Consider the following 24,351-nt stretch of genomic DNA (forward strand, 5'->3'; position numbering starts at 1 on the left):
GGTCTTTTGAGATAGGGTCTCACTATGTAGTTGTTGAGACTGACCTGGAACTCACTATGTAGCTCAGGCTGGTCTTGAACTCACAGTGATCCTCCTGCCTCAGCCTCCCAAGTGCTGGGATTACAGGTGTGAGCCACCACGCCGGGCAAAAAGGATTATTCTATGTGGCACCCCAAGGTGGAACCCTGATGTGGACAGCAGCCTCCAAAATGGTCCCAGATGGTCCCTCCCCATCCCCCATGCAGTCCACCCTCACACTATATCGAGACTTTCAGTTATCCACTGAAAGTACAATTATTCAGAATCCTCATTATTTAAGACCCAGTCAAACTCAAAAGTAGCGGTTGATATTTCCTTATCTCAGCAGCAACAAGAAATACATGAGAGGTTGTGCATGACAGCCCATGGGCATTTATTCTGCAGGACAGAAAGCCCCCGCTTGTGCCTAGGACCCAGAACCAAAAATGGGGACATGTACAGAACAAACAAACCGTTAACAAGGTCAGGATTATGTATTTCTCAACATGAGTCTGACGGGATTCTATGGTTTGTGCTGTTATCCCATCTGTCACTTCTTTATAGGCTGAGCAAGGCACCTTTCTACTGGAGAAGAAACTCTAAGAAGCTTGATTTAGTAAGGACAATAGAGACTATTAAAATGAGAAGTGTAGTGTAGGAAAAAGAAAGATATTGTCTCCATTCTAATAGTCGATCTCTTTTATTATGATCTTGTAATCAGTCCCTTCTTCCATTTCATACTAGGTTTTCACAAAGTATCTTTGCCATTGAGACCCCAGGGACAGAGGTACTTGATGAAGATGAAACCAAAAGATACGACTGCAGCACTGACTGTTGGGTGGAGAGTGCTCGATAGATGCTTACTGAATTGGTTTGCATTGGATTGGATTGAATTGAACAGATTGAAATCCTCAGGGTAAAGGATTTAATAAACCTTTACCTAATTGAACTGGACTGGCAAAATAAATCACCTTAACTCCATAGCCTGGAACACAGTGCCTCCTTTAGAAACGATCATTCCTTGTCCCCAAGAAGCCCAGAGGGGCAAATCCAGAGCGTTCTGTGGCTGACAGGGAGCTGTCTCAAGGACTGAGTACTCCATCAGGAAAACAACCTAAGAAGTAGCCAACTGGTGTGGGTGGTTATCTCATTTGTGTCCTATCCAGATTACACACAAATTACATATGCATCTATATGCATAGTACTATACACTATCCCGAAATAAATTTATACTATAGTGTGTTATAAATGCATTGATTCGAATACACCCATATGCACCGGGTGCTTGAATCTTTACCCTGTACTCTTTGATAGCCTACTCGATTGGTGTTTTAGTTTCCTCATGCTGATATAATTAATCGCTGCATACTTGGTGGCTTCAGAGAACAGAAACTTACAACCTCACCAGAGACTGAAAGTATGAGATGCAGGTATCTGGTGTTGTTTGCTTCTTGGAGGCTGGGGTAAGACACCTGGAATCTGCTCCGTGCCTTTCTCCTGGCTTCTGGCTACTGCCAGCAATCCTTGGCATTATTTGGCCAGCAGCTACACCACTCAACCTTCTTCCTTCTCTGTGCGTCTCTTTACCTCCACATGCCTTCTTATAATGACCCTAGTCACTGAATTTCTTGCCCATCATAACCCAGATTATCTTAACTAGTTACATCTGCAAAGAGCTTATAAGTTCATGTTCTGCGGCTCTAGGTAGATCTGAATTTGGGGAAGAGAAGCGCTATTCAGGCCAGTGCAATTAGTGTACATCAACCTTTCAACTGGAAGAAATAGTGTCTCCAATTTAAAAGCATTTTCCTCCTCTGCTGAGAAGATAAGAAATCTAGTAACCTTGCTTGTAATATTGTCATAATTTCTTTGCCTTCATACTAATTTGGGCGACTAAAGTTTTCTCTTTAAATTCAGATTTTCCCAGAAAAATCCACTTTTTCTTAATTGAGGTCATAAACAGTGTAATTCGGGGGTCTTAAAACTACAGTTTGAGTTTTGACAAATATATCCACCAATGTCACTCACAGCCGATCAAAAGATCGAGCATTTTCATCACCTTGGAAAGTTCCCTAACATTTCTTTCCTAATGACTGTACTCTTCCAAGGACAGCCAGTGTTTTGTTTTGTTTTTTTAAATCACCAAAGATAAACTTTGTCTGTTCTTGAGCTTTAGACAGTAAATGGGATTATATAATATATACTCTTGTATCGGACATTGTTAGCACATGGTCATGGTTTTAGTCTATCCACAGTCATTTTGCTCTGTTGCTGAGTAGAAGCCCATTGTGTAAACGAACGTGTCACACAATCTCTACATTCATTCATCTGTTGATAGACATTTGAATTATTTCCAGTTTGAAAAAAATCTACCAGCAGCATTTCCGTTCAAATCCTTTGTGCGCATAAGCTTTTATTTGCTTGGGTAAATAATTGGGGAGCAGATAAGTTACATTTGTATTTAACTTGGTAAGGAACTGCCCAGGAGTTTCCCCGTGGCCTGCTCTCGTCACCAGTGTGGCTGCTGTTCAGGTTGGCCACTCTAGTAGGCAGATTTTAGTTTACACTTCCTTGATGTGTAGAGATGTAAGGAGCTTTTTCTGTGTATATTAGCTATTTTCATGTGTTTTCCTGAAAGTATCTGTTCTAGTCCTTTGTCCCAATTTATAAGTAAACTTTCTGCCTTTTAAAAAATTATTGATCTGTATGAAGTTTTTATAAATTTTGAAGACAAATCCATTTTAAGTACATGCAAAGCAAGACTTCTCACCCCATCTGTGGCTTGCCAATTCACTCTCTAAACAGTATGTTTTAATGAGTTTGTTTTTTAATTTTTGATGAAGTCAAATATAGCAAACTTTTGCTTAATGATTAATGGTTTCAGTGCTCTAAGAAATTTTTCACACCCCAAGATGGTAAAGCTATTAGCCTATGTTTTCTTCTAATTTAGAAAACTTGCCATTTGACCTTTTAGTCTGAAGTCTATGATTCATCTTTTTCTTTTTCCTTGCAGCTCTGATTTTTTTTATTTTTTAAAGGAATATAGGTTCTTTAAATCAGAAATACCACCCCCAGGGCCACTATTCTTTTTTATTATAAGAATTGTCAGTGGCCAAGTTTGGATCGCTAACTCTCACAGCTTCCAGCAGCCTCTGGGCTTCCTTATATCAAATGTATCTTTCCACAACCCTAGAACTTGTAGTTCACATTCTGGACACCTCAAGATTTCACATAAAGTTCTTATTTCTTCGTGGCCCAAGGTATTCTGAGTTAGGTTCATTTTTACCAGCTTTTGGTTGCTGAGAAGAGCAGAGGAGAGATCTTAACGACACGGGGAAGTCAAACCACAGTGTTCCAGCCCAAGCCTCTGGATATTACAGTTTGGATTGCTCAAAGCTTCACACAGAATTTTCATGCCTTCATCTAGCAAGTCATTGTACCCAAGGTCTAGGCTTAAAAGGCTTGGGCTGTTCAAAATAGCAGAAGCCAGATCTGGACAACATGCAGTAGTGAGAACACAGCCCATCAACTCCAAGTCCTGAAGATTACAGCTCGGCTGGTGAAAGACATTACACAGATTTGCTCCGTCATCTTGAAGACAGTTTGATCCCAGATCCAGATGTTTCAGACTCTTATTGTATAGAAGAGAAGTTGAGAGGTATTCACTGCTAATTGAAGTGAAACAGCAACACCTCAGCACAAGGCTCTGTAAAGTACACTCTGGATGTTTCAAGGCAGCACTTACAAGCTTTGCTCCATGGTCTCCCACTTTGTTGTTTGACAAGCATAAATGAGTCAGTCTCTTATCACTGATAAGAGCCGAAGAAAGATCCTCACAACTAGCTTCTGTGAAGCCACAGCTTTCTAATGACAGTCTCTCTAGGTTACACTCGAGTGTTCTAAGGCCTCACAAACCACTTCACTCCTTCATCCAGTAGACTACTGGTCGATAAGCTCAAAAACACCAGGCTCTGGTTTTTGATGAGAGCTTTAGATATATCTGCACAACAAATCGCAGTTGCATCGCAAGACTCCAACCTCAGATTTTGTAGTTTACATTCTGGATATTTCAAGGCTTCACATAATGATTTTATTTCATTATCCTCTATTTTACTCCCCTTAAAGTCAAGATACATCAGATTCTGCCAATGAGTCAAAAAATTAAAGATATCGTGCTAGCCAGGAGGGAGAGAAACAAACCTCAACAGGAGTTTTTATAGTTTATAGTTTGGATATTTTAGTTCTTGACAGAAAATCCTCATCATTAACTCATCAAAGTCGAGTTCTGTCAAGTGTTTGTTTGTATTAAGCACAGAAAAGAGATTTTGCCAACAATGAGTAATGTGAAAACTACCCATTTTCCTGTTTTCAGCTGCGGAGCTTGAGTTTACCATAGTTAGAGCCAGTTTAAGGGTCTGCAAACTTCGGCAGTGCTTAAGGCTGAATGAAGATACAAGCAAATCGATTTCCTATGACATATTAATGACAATTTTTGAGAAATTTCCCATTGCCTGGGCTATAAATGCTTCATCTTGAGACTCATACAGGTAATGACACAAGTCCATAGACTAGCCACTGTGGAAAAGTGTCACGGTTTCCTAGTACTTTCACCCACTGAAGTACCTCCCATTGTATCTTCAGGGACATTTTACATTTGAAAGTTTCCTCCAGTTGTTTTACTAGGTCTTCCTTTAAAAGGCTGTGTTAAATGGGGGTCTTGATCACTTCTACTTTCAAGTAATAGCTTCAAATCTTCAAAAGTCTGGGCGGAATGCTCTTTGTGTTCCAAATCACTTTTCAGCAAATAGAACATAGCTCCAAAACACTCCTGAATATGTAGGTGGGTGAATACATAACAGTTTTCATACTCTGTGTCCTTTTGAAGAATATTAGTATCCAGAAAAACTGAGGTATCACAAGTGGTGAACCCATGCTTTCTGAAGTCCTTCCTGTAAAGCACATGTGTCATAGTCCACACTCCTTTGGCACCTAAGTAGCATAGGCTTCTCAGTTGGGTTTCATTGGGTGCATTAGCAAAGTATTCACCTACTGGTGAGAATAAGCTAGAGATATAGCATGTGAACATAGCTGCAGTTGTTTGGCATGTCCCTGTGATGTCATCATTCTTCTCCATTTGCTGCTACAGACAAGCACAGATGAGCCAGCACACTAGGGGGACACGGCACATATTAAAAAGCACCTCATTGCTGCTTAGTGAATTAAATGCATTTGTGGCCCAGATCCTATCTTCAAAAAACTGATAAATATACTCCTTTCTTGCATCCTTGGACATTCCCTGTAGGTCTACGTAAAGCTGACTCTTCAACAAAGGCTGATTCAACAAACGCTTTAGTCTATTAGAAGCTGCGTGCCTCACTGTCACCAATAAGGATGATTCAGGGAGCATCACATTCCTCAGCAAACTACTTAGGAGGAAGAACACAGGTTGTACCTGGGTCCAGTCACCAGTGAGTGCAAATTCAGGTTCCTCAAAGGCAAAGTTAAATTCATCAAAACTATCAATAATAAAAAGGAGTTTACTTGGCTGGGAGAGGATCCTCTCAATGGGGATTTCAGTGCTAGGCCAGTCCTTTGATATCAACTGAGCAAAGCATTTCTCCTTCATCTGGCTAATTTCTTTCCCACCGAGATTAAAAAACATAGGTAAACTTGTGCTGAAAGAGATTTCCTCAGCCTAGTCTAACGTTGCCTTTCTTATCAATACCGTTTTCCCAACTCGAGCAGCTCCCTGAAGCACCGCTATCTGGATCTGCTGACCGGTTTCGACTTCCACATCAAACAAATGTTCCAACAGTTTTTGGTGTTCTTTAGAAAGTCCATGGTGGAAATCTGAAGGTTCTCCGAGCAAAGAGTTCTTGTCCAAAATGTGAAATTTTTCCTTCATTCGAATTTTGTATTCTGTTCCAGCACTCAGCTCCGCCTCCTCATCTAGGGCCTCCTCAGCCTCAGCCACCTCCTTTTCCATGGTCCCTGGGGTCCAGTTGTGTGCTTTTGCTTTCTCACGCAGATCCCTCAGGTTCAGCTTGCCAAAAAGTTCGAGAGTCATTTTTCTGGGCCTTTCTCCTGGGTAGTATTTGTTTATCAAGTTAGCAAATTGCTTTCGCTCAGCCGTATTCACTGCAGTCCAGGGGATCAGGCGGTGTGCAGGTTCTATGGTCTCTTTTAGAAGTAACTTGAATTTACTTAATTCCTAATTATTTAGCTCCAAATACAATAGCAGCCCAAAATCAGAAAAGGAAGAAAATGTTGGTGAATCTACCATCTTGTCCTTGGATCAAGATTCAGGCTTGGGTATCAGTGGCACAGGTTAAACCCCACCACCAAAATCCACAGCATCAAAGAGAGACTAGGAAAAATGTGTAAGGGCTCCTTATGATTCATCTTAAATATTGTGTATGGTGTCAGATAAGCTTCAAAGTTCATTCTTCCTCTATAAAGACATGCAGTCAACCCAACATCATTTGCTAAAACTTTTTCTCTTCCCATTGCTTTGTCTTGGTGTCTTTATCAAAAGCAGTTAACTATATGAATCCAAGTCTATTTATAAATGATTTCTTCTGTCTCATTGTCATAGCTGCTTATTTTTATGCAAATGTCAAATTCTTTTGGTTACTATAATTTTATAGTAAGTTTTGAAATCAGATAATGTGAGTTTTCAAACTTTATTTTTCTTTTTCAAGATTATTTTTAAATTTGAATTTGAATGTCCATATACTGCAAACAATTTTGCTGGTAGTATCATTGAATCTATAAGTCAACTCGGAGAGAACTGTAATTTGAACAATATTGAGTCTTATAATTCACACACATAGTGTATCTCTCAATTTACTTTGGACTTCCTTAGCCTGTCTCAGAAATGTCTTATAGTTTGTAGTTTTGGTGTAGATATCTTCAACATATTTTGTTAAATTTATCACTAAGTATGTTTTGATTTTTGGATGCTATCATGAATAATATTTTTACTTCACTTCCAAATTTGTTGTTTTCTTTGCACAGAAATAAAATAGATTATTGTACATCAACTTTGCATTCTATTAGTATGTTACTTCTCACAAAATCTAGTAAGGTTTTTTTTGAACATTCCTTTGGATTTTCTACACACAAAATTATATTACCTGTGAATTAAAATTGTATTTCTTTCTTTCCAATTCTGCCTTTTAGCTTTTTAAAAAGTGTCTTTTCTTGCCTTGTTAAAGGCAAGGAAACTCAGAAGAATGCTGACTTTAAGAAGGGACATGCTTGCTTGTTTCTGATCTTAGGGGGGAAATTATACAGTGTTCTATCTTAAAGTATAATGTTATCTTTGGTTATTCATAAATACCTTTAAAGAAATAGAGGAGGTTTCTTCTATTTTAAATATTCTTTGAGATTTCAAAAATCATGAATGGAAACTGAATGTTGTAAAGTTTTTGTCTACATTTATTGAGATAATAATATAATTTTTACTTTTTATTCTGTTATTTGGAAAGTAACACTGATGAATTTAGAATGCAAAACAATCCTGCCCTCCTAAGATAAAGTCCAATTGGTCATGATGTGCCTCTATTTTATTAATTGATAGATTTTATTTTCTAATAATGTCATAAGGATTTTTGCATCTATGTTGATGAGGAATATTGATTTATAATTATCTTTTCTTATAATAGCCCTGTCGAGTATAGTGACAATGGTATGGTGGCCTCCAAACCAAACAAAATGGGAACTGTTCCCTCCTCTATTTTTTTGAGGAGCCCCATTTAGATTGTTACTGCCTCTCCCTCAAATATTTGATAGAGTTTATCAATGAAGTCATCTGAACTTGAACTTCTTTTTGTGGAAAAATTTTTAACTATAAATTCAATGTATTTAAAAGGTAAAAGACTATCCAATTTTCTTTTCCATCTTATGTCACATTTGGTTAGTTTTAGTTTTCAAAGATTTTAAAAAATATATTAACACGAATTGTTCATAATACTTTATTATTATCATTTTCATATTTATAGTACTATAGAGATAATCTCTTTTATTTCTTCTATGGGTGATTTACCTTTTCTCTCTTTTTCTTGAGCAATCTTGTTAGGGAGTACCTAATTTGACTTTGTTGCTATTTCTCTATTGTCTGTTTTTCAGTCCTTCAATTTTCACTGTAAACTCGATTGCTTTCTTCCTCTTACATGCCATTAACTCAATTTTCTCTTCTTTTTCTAGCTTCTAAAGCAGATGCCTAAATAATTTATTTTAGACCTTTGCTGTTTTCTAATATGAATATTTAAAACTATAAATTCCTCTTAGAGTACTGTGTTAGACATATCCAAAAGATGATAGTATGTTGGGTTTTTCCTTTCATTTTAAATCAGCTGAAAATATTTTCAAATTTTCTTGGTGGTTTCTACTTTAACCCAAAGATTATCTGGTGTTTAAAAATTCACATATTTGGTACTTTCCTTATTGTTTCTACTATTGACTTTTAAACACTCTACGTGACCTCAATCTTTTGAAGTTTGTTGAGATTTTTTTGTGTGTGTGGCCTAGCTTTTGGTTGATCTTGGTGAATGTTCCATATTCATTTGAAAAAAATATATTTTCTATAGTTATAGTTTTCTATAAATATTGTTATATTGGTCGATAGTGTAATTCAAATCCTCTACATTCTTATAGATTTTTGTCTACTTGTTCTATCAATCACTGAAAATGCAGTTAAAATCTGCAACTATAATTACAAATTTTTCTATTTATTTCTTTAGATCATCAGCTTTTGTTACATGCATTTTGAAGCACTGTTATTATAATGCAATGCGTTTAAAATTTGATGTCTTTTTGATTATTTGACTTTTTCTTTTCATATGTTTCTAATTATTATAAAACTATGTGGCTTTCATTCTACTCTGTATAATAGTAATATAGCCATTCCATCTATCTTACAATTAATGTGTATATAATGTATTTTTATTGATCTTTTACTTGTAAACTACCTGCAATTTTATATTTGTCTTTTGTACCCAACATAGTTAGGTCTTCTTTTTATTATACAATCTAATAACTTCTGTGCTTTCATTGAAGTGTCTGGCCCATTTGTATTTAATGTAACTATTGATAGAGTTGGATTTAAGTCTATTATCCTACTATTTGTCCTTTATTTTTCTTTTAGTGCTTTTTTTTTTTTTTTTTTTTTTTTTTTTTGTTCCAGGGATTATTGAACTTGGGCCCTTGTGCTTGCAAAGCAGGCAGTGGAACCAATGAGCCAAATCCCCAGACCAATTTTGTATTAATTGAGTTTTTGAGCTTTTTAGAATTTCTTTTTATCTTTGCTTTTTTGGGGGTTTGTTTATTTTGTTTTGTTTTGTTTTGTTTTGGGTTAGACATCCCTGATTTTTTTTTAGTTCAAACTCATTTATCCTTTGTTCTCCAATGGCTAATCTACTGTTAAGCCCATCCAGTGACCTTTATGTCTTATATTTCCCAATTCTAGAATCTCAAATTTACTTGATGTTATATTTTGGAGTTTCCATTTCTCTCCTTTTCCTTGAATTATTTTAAATATTTTAATAGTTGTTTTAAAGTCCTTTTCTGCTCATTCCAATACCTGGCTATGTTCCTATGTCTGTATGTTTTTCTAATCACTGATAACATTTTCCTGCTCCTTTATATATCTCATTTTAAAAAGAGCAGAACTTTAGAAGTTGTATAAAACCACGGAGAATGGAGGATAATAGTTTTTTGCTTAGTTTTGTTTATTTCCCATAATTGCAAGCCCCTTCCTCTGATGATGGTTATTCAGATCCATTTACAGTTGAGTTGAACTATTGCTGAACTGTAGATTTATTTAAATTGTGTTTACCTATCTATTGCTCAGCTCCTAGCTGGTTCATGTATTTTATTTTTTGTTTTTTATGTTTGAATTCAACTCCTGCAAGGTTCCAGAATCCAAAAACCAGGAAAATGTCAGAAACTACATAATTTTTCTATCTCTCCCTTCCTTTTGGTATTTTCTCACAAAATTCAAAGGGGGAGGCAAATTATTGGAAATTGGATTTTTTTCTGTTATACACTTTTTTGGCAAGTGTTTTTGTACCACTCATTAGTTAATTACTTCTGAGCACCAACCCCATCTTTCTTTCCCCTACTCTGTTGGGTTCCCTGGACTGTATTTCTCCTTTGTCCCTAGCTTGATGCTAGGCCTGTCAAGAGAGGGTCTTAGAGAGATGCTACCAGTCTGGAAGAGGAGGGAGGAACTCTTCCTTTTCCCAGTGTTGGGTTTTCCATGTGGTGCCAAGTGGTTCCAGGTGCAGGAGTCCTGGCAGTGTGACCCGGAGAAGAGGTGGCTCTTTCACTGGGTGGCAGATGCTCTCTCCAAAGACAGGAGTCAATCTCAGTTTTGCAGGGGCCTCTTCATCTGAGCTTCTGAGTTCTATCATTGCTTACTTTTCTTTCAATTTCCAAGGAAGTTACTGCTCTCTGTAATTACTACCTTAAAGAATTTTATATTAAACTTTCGCCATTCAGATCTCTTGTGTGGGTTATGTCTTCAGCCGCGTCCAAAGGTCTTTCAGATTTCAGCCCTCCTGGCAGCACAGTTTTGTGAAGGCCAACTAATTTGTCTGCCTAAGTTGTCTGTGGCAGGCTCAGACCTCTTGCGTCCCAAGTCACCACTTGGCTGTTCTTAGTACAATCCACACACTGCTCCAATTTCTGTAACCCCTTCCCACCTTCCTCTCTGGCTGAGCACACTCAGAGTCATCCTTCCAGATGGCTCAGGGAGTGTCTCTCAACAAGACTCCAACTCTTCTATTCACCTTTACCTGCCCACCTCCAGGGATGAAAGCCATAGCTCTCCAGTACCCCAGGAAGGGCTCCCTTCTCTCCAGAACATAGTCTCGCAGAGTTTCTTTGCAGCCATGACTTTTCACCCATCACATTTGAAAGCAGTTTTTATTTTTCCAGGTGTTTCTTGTTGCTTTCCAGAACCAAAAGTCTTTCATCCTAACAGGAAGGAGAAGCCTCTAGGCACTCTTGCACATGGAAAGAACATTTGTAGAAGGACATGCTTGTTGTAGGGCTCGTCGCTGAAAATGCTGACTAGAGGTTAGAACATGGAGGGTGGAGAGATAAATTCTTATGTTTACTACAATCTTCACTATTTATTCAGAAATGTTATTGAGTGCCTACCATCTGCCTGTGTTTGGGGCACTAATGAAACAGAATAAACAGCAAGCTATGGTGAGCCAAGGCATTGAACAGGGGGAGGAAGGACAGGGTGTGAGGAGAGGAAAAGAAGGGGGGCCAGGCTTTTTGTTCCTTGAAGGCCACCAAAGAGCATCAGTTCCTTTTCTGAGCAGAATGTGGAGCCATTGGACATGTTTGAGTTTGGCCGAGTTGTGATAAGACTCATACTTTAAAAGATTTACTTTAATTATTACATGGAGAGAGCAACAGAATGAATTTTGTACCAATTTACTAATTTTCCTTTTAAATCTGAATATATATGTGTTTGTGTGCTCCACTTGTTATAACTCCAAATTATAAGTAAAAAGCAACATCTGCTACGGAATTAAGTCCTGGCACAATACCCACAGGTGCAGGAGGTCAGGCCCCGGGGCAAGATGGACTCCAGGGCTTCACTTCTCAATTTGAATTTCAGCCTTCCAGATGCAGTGAGGCCAAAGGAGAGTCCAGAGAGCCAGGAGAGAATGTGGGCTGGATTCAAATAGCAGTGTTATTCAGCCACTCCAAGCAGATCTAATATTTGCAAAGCTTGATTTTGTACCTATGTCCCTGCGTACAAATGAACACATGCACCCCTGTTGAATTGTTAATTTTGGCTCAGTGCTTCTCATTTATGCAAACACTAGATATTATCCAGTTGTCCCTTTTTTGAAAAATCCCTAGAAAGTAAAACTGAGGCTTTAAATTGGGGTTCTCAAGGCAGTGCAGAGCTCTGTTGGACACATAGCTTTACCTGAATGAAAGTCTTAATCCTCCCAGACTCATGCCTGAGAGCTAAGTGCTGGCCGGGGAACAGGCTGGAATGGATCACTGAGGGCCCACAGACAGAGTGGGGTAGGGTGGAAGATGGCATGTGGCCTGGAAATGGGGTTCATCTTTCCTCTTCTGTTATGGTTTAGAACTAAAATGTCCTCCAAAAGTCTCCTGTGTGCTGAGGTGGGGCTTTGGGGAGGAGACTAGATCGTGGGGTTGCTAACCTATCAGTGGATTAAAACCTGAATGTGCTGTCAGGTGGTGGAGCCTGGTTAGAAGAAGTAGACCACTGGAGGTACGACCTGAAAGGGGATATTTTTGTCCTGGCCCTTTCCTCTCCCCCGCCCTTTCCTGGTTGTCATCAGGTGGGCTGCATTCCTCCTCCATGATGTTTCTGCCCTGGAGCCAGCTGACAAGGGACTGAAATCTCTGAAGCCGTGAGCCAAAATAAATCTCTTCTTTGAGTTCTTCCCGTCACACAGTGACACATGCATTACCATGTTTACAGCGGCACAGCTCACAATAGCAAAATCTTGGAAGCAGTCTATATGTCCATCAGCAGATGAATGGGTAAGGAAAACGTGGTGTTTACACACAATAAAGGATAAACTTGAGTTTGGACTCCTCAATGGGTCTTCTGGGACCTAGCACTGGGCCTTCAACGCCAGCATTCATATCATGATCTATGGCAGCAGTGATTGCTTTGTTTTAAGTCCCCATCCTGACCTGGCAGCTCCTCCCTTCCATTAATCCCAGAACTTCCCAGCTCGAGGCCTAGCCCAGGGCTGATGGATTCCTGACCTGGCAGCTCCTCCCTTCCATTAATCCCAGAACTTCCCAGCTCGAGGCCTAGCCCAGGACTTGGCCGTTTCCGAGGCTGCACCAGGGATGCAAGGGCAGCAGCCACCTGCTTCCTTCTGTTCTTGCTCTTTCCCCAGGTGGCGCCCCCAGCTGGGCAGAGCTTTGGGCCCTGTCCATGAGAAGCAAGCACAGCTCAGTGCTTGCAGCCAGACAGTGCATATCAGCTCTGGAGGAGGCCAAGGAGGAAAACTGCGCTGATTCTTAGGGGACTGGGGAATGATCTGGTGAAATGTTCCTCAGCCTGTTCTGCTTAATACTCATACATTTCAGAGGTATGCCAACAACTTTTCATTTCTGATGTCTTTATTCTTGCATTGTGTTTAAGCCAATTTAGGAAAGGTAGCAAGAGTGAAAAACAGCCTTTGAAGAAGTGTTTTGGGATCTATCATGGGATCAAGTCATTTCTGTCAGTCTTTGCCATCACTTTATTAAAACGAGGGCTCTGGTGCTGGTGGCTGGACAGCTAACTGCTGTTGGACACCAGCCCACCAGGCCTCCCTGCTCCTCCTGGAAACTCTGCTGTCCTCCCCCAGGCCCCGCCTCTGGCTAGACCTAGTAGCCTCTGCTCAGGGCCGTGAGGCACCCGCTTGGATACCCTTGGTGCGGTCTCACACTCATCTGGCCGGGCGGGGTTATTCCCAAGACCGCTCATTAAAATGCCTGCAGTGGCCCAAGGCGCTGCCTTTTCATTGCTCAGAGGTTGCAAAGCTCCCCCTAAAGTGGAACACAAATTAACAAAACTCTGCTTCAGCCTTTCTTGTTCCATTACAATGTTATTGTCATATTTATTAGCACTATTCCCCACTGGACACTGGCGTCAGTATCTAAAAGGGAGCTAAGCACTCTCCCTGGCTGCATGAGGAGAACTCTTTGCCACGTCCCTGCGAAGCGCGGGACCTTGGGTCACAGTCTGTACCGCAGCAGCTCTTCTGGGGACAGGCGGCAGCATTTCCGCCCTGGAGGAGAGTGGTTCTCTCCAGCTGTAATTATCTCGCTTGCACTGCTGTGAAATGACTAAGTTGTTGCCACTGCTTTTATTTCAAGGAACAGCTCTTTTATCTGTTTACTAAAATTTAACAACCTACAGCACTTCCATGAATTAATTACAGTCTGAGGGGGGAAATAAACACAAACATCACCGATCACGTTGTTTAAATCACATTAGCTTAATTGCGTGATGCGCAGAATTAAGTTTACTTCCGCACGTCTCACCCACCTCGCGTCTGTCTGGCTGTCTGCTGCATTCCGTTGCAGGAGGCATATTTTACTGTAGTAGGCGGAAACAAGTGGGGAGGTCCCCGCTGGGAATGTGACGGGAAGGAAAGCTATGTCGCTGTCGCAATTTGTTCTTGGCAGCAACAAGGACATCCACCCCTCCTTGCCCACCAGAAAGATACAATACTATCAAATAATGCAGTGAGAGAAGACTGAGGGTCCAACTACTGCACCAGAAATGGCGCCAAAGTCACACTATCCGTCTTACTACTGGAAGTCTGTGTGGAGGATCAGGGTCCGAAGCATGAGGCACAGTGGCATCTTGAAGGACACATACAATCTCATCGCATGGAGAAAGGCGAGAATTCCAGAACACGAACAGAGAAAGTGAAAAAATACAGAGCACCTGAGAATGTGCAGGAGAAGGCCAATGTGCATTGGCCTTTCTCGTTCCTATGTTTAGATATTTGTGTAATGTTTGTGATGAATTAAGGCTATGGTATGTATGCAGTCTGAGAATATACATTTGAGGAGAATGTGTACTCAAGAACTATTTATAATTAAATAATTACAAGCGTACTGTGGCAATAGAACAGAGACCTCAGCCAAAACACAGTGTGAAATTTAACCCCAATGCAACAGTATGAAGAGGTGGGCCTTTGGAAGGTGATTAGTCATGAATCCTCTTGTGAATGGAACCTGTACCCTTATAAATGCTGAAGGAAGCACGCTCTTCCCTTCCATCCTGTCTGCCACCTGCACTGCATTTGACTCCTGTGGAGGAGGCAGCAAGGTACCAGCTTGGAAGCTCACAGCAGTCCTCACCAGACCCCAGTCCTGCCAGTGCCTTGGTCTTGGACTTCCCAGCTTCCAAAATGGTAGACAGTATTTACCCACTCAAAAATGGTTTTCTGCAGGAGCACAAATAGACTAAGATAATCAGATCTGTGCCCTACAATGATATCCTTGGTGTAATGTGTAAAGTGTGTCAAAGGGGTACGAGCTAGAGGCAAAGGCAGGGCAGAAGTGTGTGTCATCCCTGCAGTCCCCATGAAGAGCGCTCGCTATGAGGCCTGAGAAGGGGTATCCTGGGGGTGGAGAGAGAAAGAGGTTGCAGGAAATTCTCTTAAAAGTAGCATCTGTTGGGACTCATTTTCTAACTTGAAGGCAGGGGGTGAAGAAAGTGCTGAGGTTCTAAAACTTTGCTTGAAGAGCTGGGGAAGCAATGGTATCTTCAACAAAGACAGAATGAGGGAGCAGAAGATTTGGTGAAGAGGGTAGTTTTGGAAATGTGGAGTTTAGAGGACCCATGGGATGGGTAGGCAGAGATGCCCATTAAAACAGTTGAGAGTATTTGTGGATGAGAACAGCATTTAGCTCACCAGACTGCATAAAACAGATTGTCCCTCCCAGCGTGTAGTAGTAGACCTCATCCACTCCACTGTAGCCTTAGGAGAGCACAAAGACTCATCCTCCCCTGAGCAGAGGGGGCTCTTTCTGGCGGAGTCACTGTTTTTTGTCCTCTGTCTGTCTTTAGACTCATAATGAAACATCAGCTCCTCTGGGTCTCAAACCTGTTGGCCTTTGGACCAGAACTAACTCACAGGCTCTCTTAGGCATCCAGTTGGCCAACTATAGGTCATGAGACTCTTCGGTTTCCATAATCACATGACCCCATTCCTTCAAATAGAGCTCTTCAATGCATATGTACACAAATCCTATCGACTCTGTGTCACTGAAGAGCTCTGCCTAGTATACATCCTGTATCATATTTTATTATTTGCTCGATCTTATGTGGCCTACTTCGGGGGTGGGGGGAGTGTAACAGTGTTACCCAGGCTGATATTGAACTCCTGGGCTTGCATGAGCCATCCTCCTGCTGAGAGCTGGGGCAACAAGCATGAGCTACCACACCCAGATAAAATAAAAATATTTTTAAGGAAATTCTGTCACACTCATAAGTTCAAATCACATCTTTATTATTGAAAATACAAATACATAGTACCTATAAATTAAATGCATGCTTAATAAAATAATAGTTCCCCCTGAAAATGGACATTTCTGATGTCAACTGTACATACTCTCACAGTAGACATGGGGATAGTTTACAGAATGATCACACAGCGCAACTTCTGTCTCTCATTTCAAACTTTACCAAATGGAGGTCAACTGTATCTTATAGTGAATCTAACCTTCCATTTTAGATGGCAAGATACTTCTTTCTTAGACGTCAAAAATAATACACAAGACAGAAAGAATGCCATTACTACGTGTCGTGACTATCAGTTGCTGCATCAAAACTACTCTAAACTTTATGGCATATCATATCTCATGGGTATGTGGGCCAGGGGTTTAGGAAAAGCTCAGTCAGGCAGTTTGGCACCTGTGTGGCATCAGCTGGGGTGGATGGGGCCAGAGGGCCCACTTTCAAGATGGATTCTTTCCCTGCATGTCTTTGTCTCTATGTGTGTCCATCCTCCAGGACCTCTCCCTGTGGCTTTGGCTTTGATTCTCAAAGCACAGCAGCCTCCTAACAGCGGCACTTTTATGTGGTGGCCCAGGGCTCCATAATTAATCAGGCGTTTGGGAGGTGGAAGAGAGGAAAATGAATGGCAGGGAGGCTTGCTCTGATTCAGCGCTCAGGGATGGTACGGCATTGCCAACAGAAAGGCTTTGGGGAAATGCACTGGTGATGGTTTTATGTGATGCAGTGGTGGGAGCAGAGTGAGCTTACTGGCCCTAAGAAGGCAGAGACTAGGGATGCTAGATGTCCTGCACTGATGAAGAAGTCTCGTACAATAAAACACTGTCTCACCATACAGACAAACCTCATCTTTCTGAACATAGGAATCGCTTCATTTTACATATACACATAAAATATGTCCTAATCTATTTTCTATTGCTACAACAAAATACTGAAGCTGGGTACTTTCTAAGGAAAAGAAGTTTGTTTAACTCAGTTTTGAAGACTAAAAGTCCAAGACTGAATAGCCTCACTGTTCAGATGAACACTCTAATGACAGCCCCTTGGCTAAATCACACGTGGCAAGGGACCATCTGTGGACAAGAGAGATAACAAGACAGAAGCCCAAGAGGTGTGGGGGGCTAGGCTTGCTCTTTTCATACAGTGTGTTCTCTTGAGTGCTAAACGGGCCCCGAAAGAATTGCAGTAATCCTTCCCAAGGGTAGTACCCCAGAGGCCGCATTGCCTTGCACTAGGCCCCATGTCTTAGATATTCTGTCACCCAACACCACCATCTAGAGACCAAACTCCCAGTTTATGAAGCTCTGGGGACCACACTCAAATCGATCTGAACCACAACAAGGCATTTCTGCTCCCTTTTAATAGATACTTTGATACTAAGAATGCAATTAGTGCACAGGTTGTGAGAAGGCCGATCTTTATTTTTTTGGAATTCCAAGAGTTGTGCATCATTTTGGAAACTCAAGTCACTAGAAGCGGTGGCAGCTCGTGTCACTCATTTTCTACCGTGCTAGAGGGGCGGCCACATGGAGGCTCGGCACCTGCCACTTGGGCCTGTCATCGAGCGCAGAGGCATTGCGCATTACTTTTCCTTCATTTCTCCTTGTTTCACTTAGGATATTTTATTAATTTTTCCAAATTATGGGTATAGGTGGATTATATTAGCAGAATGTCACCTCAGGCCCCTAAACAGGGTGTTCAAAGTATTCCTAATCAAAAGAGAGGTGTTGACTCTGACAGGACTGAGAGTTCACCACTTTAAAAGAAGTTTGCTGTGGACCAAAACTGCCTTTCCAAGGGGACACACAGGGAATCGTCTCCTTCCTGGAACTTGCTTGACCTGGAACATTCCAGCCTGACTGAGCGGGAGCAGCTGGTTCCCCATCACGAAAGGGCTCTTTCTCCTCAGCCCTCCGAGGTGGAGTCCCCAGCCCACTTCTCAAACTGGAGAAGAGACATGGTGCCCTCAGCAAGCTATTTAAGAGAAGCCTCGGTTTCCCCACACGTGTAATGGAGATAAAAATAGCCCTCCCACGTTGACTTCCATGTTCTGTAGATTCAACAAGAAGAGGAAGCTGAGCCCTACAGTGAAGCATCTGATGCTCGGGAAACAGAAGTGTGGGTTTATTACCGTCTGTGTAGGGCGATAGTCACCCCATTGAGAGGCTTTCAGGAAATGTACTGGTGATGTTTGATTGGTACAACATTGGGCCCAGGCAGCATGACTGGCATAAGTAAGCTTATGGTTTCTAAGCCCTTTGCAATAGTGCATTTCCTTTTAACCACTCAGCCGTGAAAATGATAAGGAGAAGCATCATCCTCCTCAGGAAGGAAGATCAGGGGTGCCCAGTATTAGGTGGGTCAGGGTCACCCTAGGAGGCAATTCCAATTTGGAATTGGAATCCGTGCGGCTCCCTTGAGATGTATTCTGTGCAGCTCTGAGGACAAAAGTGGGCCCCCAGAAGGAGAAGTTGCTGGAGAAGGAAGTTAGGGAAAGTGCTGGAGGGAAAAGATGCCCTTGCTAACAACTGGAGCACCCTAATGAAGGGGAGGAGAGGCCTAGGCTGTCTGTACCCTCTGAGACCCCAGGAAAGGGTCTGCGTCTTGCTGTTCTTGGAGAAGGCCTTCAAACACATTCAGTCCAGGAGTCTGAGAGTTGCCTACAGCCTCCTGCTCAGAGTATAGGATTTGCTTTTAATTTTATGCTTTGCCCCTCAATCTCTTTGTTTTGGTTATTATTTTAACCTCCTAGTTTCTACAGGGGAACAAGATGGCTGGAAAATGTTTGGGACTTCAGTGGATGCATGGTTTCCATATAAATTCTCCTTACCCTGTCCTAAATCTATATTTCCAGGAATGAAAAAGTCCCTGATAGGGAGAACACAAAGCACACAGACAGAATGCAAGGAATCTTAGCCAAAGGGTGGCCTGGGTTTCCTTAGCTTTGTCCAAGAAGACATGTCATTCACTATATCCAATGCCAAAACTAGAAAGACCAGCCAGGTCTTTGGCCCTACAGAATTTTTTTTCTCTTCAGGAATGCAAATGTCAAATACAGTCATAAACAACCTGACCTATGTTCAGAAAAATAATATACATATATATATATATATATATGTATTTTAAATTATCACATTTCTATTTCATTCCACATTACCCTGGTCTCAAGCCAGATACTAAGAACTTAACTTGTTAGCATTTGACCTGAACAGAGATTTGAGATATTTCCAGGGAAATGTGTATGAAATAAACCTTTCTGAATGGTTTGTTTGCTTCCTACTTTGCTATCAAAGCTCTTTTATTTGCTTTAGTCTTTACTGGGCTTGTGCCAAGTGACTTTTAGCTAAAAGGAAGGGCAACCAATAAAAAGCAATCCTTTGCACCACCTCGGACCCCTGACCCCTACACATTCTTACACACATCACAACCCAAGCTGAGTTTCCAACTTCACATCCCTGAAGACAGTTTATACTCACTCACTCAGTTTCATTAAGACAACACAGACTTGTACAATTTCTCACTCTGGGACCAATTAACCATTTCCATGTTGGTGATCAACATAACCCTACCATAATATTTGCCCTCTTTTTTTATATTGTTTAATATTCATTATGTTACAAACACTAAAACAACATCTATATTTTCACACTGTGGGTAATGAGTTGAGGCAGAACAGGTTTTTCCTCAACATGTGTACACTTTGTAATTTGCACACCAGAATTTACATAGTTACATGCAATTTTTCACTTGCTGTTTTTTTTTTTGTTTTTTTTTTTTTTTTTTTGCAAATGACATCTTAAAAATGATATGCTCAGATATCCTCAAGTACCTTTTGGCATCTAATAGAGGATGCCAATACAAGGGGCAACACACCGATGGCTGCTGGATGGGCCCCTAAATTTCAAGGCAAATTCCTTCAGCACAGATAACAATGGCAACAGCAGAACAAAATTTGCTAAAATCTAGCCAATGAGAGCAAGCCTCTCACATCTGAAAATTGACAGAAATCTATTCCTACAGAGGTGCTCTATACTTATCAATATGCCCAGTGCCTGCCTCACGGAGCATTTTAAAGTCAGTCCTCTTTGAAGTAAACAGCATTATCTTAGTAGCTGATTATTTGATAAAGTCTTGATATTGCCTCAATTTCCCACTAATGAAGGCACTAGCTCCTAAATAACTGTGAGGAAAAGAGATTGGCATCTTCTTTGGAAGGTCATTAAAAAATAAGAATGGGGGTGGGGGATTTAGCTCAGTGGTTCCGCCTACTATCTCCAGTGCAAGAACCTGAGTTCGAGCCCTGGTACCCCCCACCCAGCCAAAAAAAAAAGGAATGATTCTCATAGTCCTATGCAGTAGCTTAGAAATGGTCCAAAAGAAATTGAGTTACACAACCTCCACATCCTATCTCCAAACCAGAGGCACGAAAGCCTTGGAGATGGCGTTCACGTCATGCTTTTTGTCTTCGATCCTGCCTTTCCTCATTCAGAAAGGCCAGGCTGTCTGTCAAAACAGTATCTGCTCCTCTGGGCAGCCCAGGCTGGCTGGAAGGCTGCAGCCACAGCAGACCAAACACAGCCACTCTGAGGACACACAGGCTGATGGGAGGGCCCAAGGCCTGGCTCAGGACATCAGGGGAAAACAGACTCATCAGGCTAATGATGTCCCAGAATGATCTGTGGGTAGAAGAGAAAGGGAAAGGGAATGCACTCATCAGGTCTTTAAGCTGAGTGCCATAGCTATTGTGACTTTCCTAAACCATCCCTACAAGCACATGAGGGTGAATGATGGTCCTTGCCGGAAATGAGAAGGGAAGGCTCCCTCCTCTGGCTTTCGACCGGATACCTCCTTGCTCAGTGCTGTTTTCCCCTGCTGGACTTTGATCCAACTAAGAGAAGTCTTCGCTTGGCCCAACTCAACTTTTGTCCCCATATTTAGCAGATGCTGTACATTGCTTCAAGGGTTACTTTCCACCATATGTTTCTATTTTATTCAGAAGAATGAATGCTTTTGCTATAATATATTAATTAGCACAGGAAGAGAAAAAAGGCAAAGTCTTTTGTTATCGAATATCAAATTGCGCCGGGAGTGGTGGCGCACGCCTGTAATCCCAGCACTCGGGAGGCGAGGCAGGAGGATCGCTGTGAGTTCAAGACCAGCCTGGGCTACATAGTGAATTCTAGGTCAGTCTCAACTGCACAGTGAGACCCTGTCTCGCAAAACCAAAAAAAAAAAAAAAAAATGCAAATTGCAGCACACAAAAGTTGAGTCACCATCATGGGGCTCAGCAGACATCACTGTCTTTAAAGCACAACATCAACAGTATTTTTCCTTCGCACATTCATGTCCCCATAACAGCCAAGTCCACTCAGTTTCTGTGCTGTGCACCAGCTGGGAAGGGCAAGACCACTGTTTGGCCTTGCTCAAAAGCCTAGCCTCTAAAGCACAAGGTCCTGAGTTCAATCCCTGGTACCAAAAAAAAAAAAAAAAAGCCTGGCAGCCCAGCTGCAGGAATGTGCGGTCGTTCCTGAAATCAACAACATGGAGCAAGTGCTATTTATCTAATCAAAGCGTACAACGGCCAGAAAGAAAGATAAAAAGAAGGAAAGAAGGGAGGAAGGAAGGATGAGCACACCTGTCCCTTTACAAACAAAACTCTCACCCGAGTTTGTTGGAGAATAAAGGAAAGTTTAGAAGGTTTTACACTACCAGATTCTCTGTAAACCATGATCGATTGTAACCGCTCCAAGCCACACACCAGGGAAGCCTGCACTGCGGACCTGAGAATACATTTCCACAATCAGGGTGCCACGTGCGCTAGTGGAATGACTTCTCAGCTTAACACAAAGTAAGGCACAGGGTGGTAAATTCTGTTCTGCCCTCCACTAGTAGTGGAGCAGTGGTCATCCGAGGAGCGAGAAGTCCTAGCTTCTCAGTGGTGACAGGCAGGGTGCCTCCTGGGGGCAAGGGCTGATTTTTTCCCAGCATGCCCACATCTACTCACCCAAAGGCAAGGATGTTCTTGTGTCTGACAGACTGTCCCCCAACCAGCAGGAAGACTGGTCACTCCTACCCCATCTTGGCCAAGTAACCTGGCTGCCAGAAGCAGGTGCCCAACCACGCGAGCATCGAAGGCTCCGGTGACTGCTGGGGAGTGATTTGCATCCATGACCAGTCTTCCAGCGGGTGTGGCTGTGAGGCTGCCTCCAATGCTGCCCAGCGGTGTCCAGCAGCACTGGGAAGTGCGTGCATGCGCGTGTGTGTCTGAGAGTTGTAGCACATGCTTCTCCGAGATGCCAAGGGCTTCTGTGCTTCTGCAGGGATTACTCTGCACAAATCAGAGTAAGCTAAATTCCCAACTGCCTGGGCTGGGTGGGTCCTGCCGGCCCTTCTGCCCCAGATCCCCTGCTTCAGGTCTCAGCCTAACACAGCTTGAGCGAGGTTTGAGAAACGCGAGGTGACAAACATCTGCCAGAACGGAAACCAAGATGAAGGCGGCAGCAGTGAGGAGCACTTCGAAGGCACGCGGACCGGGTGTGGGCGCAGCAACCGGCACAGGCTTTGCCCCGCGACTTAAGCAGAGTCCCACAGAGATTTAGAGCAGAGATGAGGGCATCACTCTTGCTTGCACATGCAGAGGTTTAGAAGGGGAAAGGTAGGAAAGGAAAAATGAAGAAAGAGAAAGTGACAGAATCAGATGCCATCCGAACGCTCTGAACTACTCTTTCGATCTCAAAAATTTTAGGATTGGGGTCATCTTAACGGTCTTTGAATCGTGTCAGAAAATGTCGCCATAGATATTTGAATTAAAATCCACTAGGTTTGCCAAAAGACCAATTGTTTAATATTGGCAGCATCCTAGAGAACTTACCAGGCAGCATACTGCCCAGCTCAGAGAATTGCTAATTCCAGAGAAAGTTAATTATCACCTGATTGATAAAGTTGTAAGTTTTAAAGCTTGTGGCATGGTATTTGTGACTCATTAATTAAAATTAAGAGTAATTTATTAGGCACCCTGGTGGCTTCTGATATATTATATTTGTACCCAACCATTTGGTTTTTCTCCCAGGGGCTGTTTTTAATTCCCCTCATCATTTCTCACCTGTCTTTGAAAGCAACAGATGCATTTTTAAAAAACCACGTAAACCTCAAACTACCCTTTAGGGAGATGGCAGGATTAAGAAGTAAGGTGTCCAGGGAAGCATTTTTAAAATGCTCTCTCTTAGGAATGTGAAATTCACCTGCCAATAAAAAAAGAAGCTTGTGTGTTCACACCAGAGAGAACAGCTTTCATTTCGAATGCCATCCATCCCCAGGTTCTCATGCTCCTTGATGAGTACCTGGGTGGAGGGTCTTCCTTCATCTCCTCTTCCCCTCCAGCCTCAGACATAATCTGAGGGTCTGCGGAAGAATGACTGCAAGTGCAGGAAGCCTGAAGCCCCCAGCCTGAGGAACACAGTGTCAGGAGCACGCATGGTCATTCTCCAGTGCTCCCACGGGCCGTTTCCAGGACATATGCAAAGGGAGCACAGTTCCGCTGCCTGGGTCCACAGTGTGACTTGGGGAGGAGAAAAGCTTTCACAGAACTCTACCAGGGCTCCCAGGGGGAGTCGGCAACTCAGTCACCACCTCTGCCCGGCCCAACTGCTGTTCGCAAAATTGTAAACAGACCTGTGGTATGAAACACTCTATATTTAACTTCCAGATTTATGACATACAAAGATTATTCCTCTCAGGGCACGCCTAGCTATGATTTCAGAGAGTTTCCTTAAACTTGTCAAAAATAAGTAATCGGGACCCAAAAGTGAGATTAAAAATAAGTAAATAAATATGCCCCCACATAACTAGAGATTTAGACAGTCCGGTGGAGATTTTCCTGATCAGTTAAGAGTTTTTAAAGTACAATACCTCAGTCTCCTTCCTTTGGGTTACGGCTTGAATTTTTGTCATAAACAAATATTTTGAACATTTAAAAAGTCATTACTAGGGCCGGGGATTTAGTTCAGCGGATCGGTGGCCTGCCTTGCAAGCGCAAGGACCCGAGTTCAATCCCTGGTACCAAAAAAAAAAAAAGTCATTACTTTAAAAAATCCTCAGGATCGAAGTTCTTACTGGAACTGTGTGACAGAATCTGAAGCTGGCTTGTTTCCTGGCCATGGATGTGCCCAGCTTACCTGGCACCAGAGGAGAGTCTGTGACCTCACCAGGGACCCAAAGCCAGAAAGTGAAACTGCTCCTGTGGGTTTCAGGTTTCGACTGCCGAAATCACGTAGAGCAAAAACAGGAGTGGGGGCAAT

The 24,351-nt window shown here is 42.1% G+C and overlaps 1 protein-coding gene and 1 pseudogene across 6 annotated transcripts in view; both read right to left on the reverse strand.

Annotated features, from left to right (window-relative positions):
- Positions 1-24,351, reverse strand: part of Scml4 (Scm polycomb group protein like 4) — a 99,137-nt gene that overhangs the window by 72,700 nt on the left and 2,086 nt on the right. The window lies entirely within an intron of this gene.
- On the reverse strand, positions 3,099-6,301 carry LOC104869923 (annotated as a pseudogene).

The sequence above is a fragment of the Fukomys damarensis genome, unplaced genomic scaffold, assembly GCF_012274545.1.
Source record: "Fukomys damarensis isolate Sample0158 unplaced genomic scaffold, DMR_v1.0_HiC HiC_scaffold_14, whole genome shotgun sequence".
Classification (NCBI taxonomy): domain Eukaryota; kingdom Metazoa; phylum Chordata; class Mammalia; order Rodentia; family Bathyergidae; genus Fukomys; species Fukomys damarensis.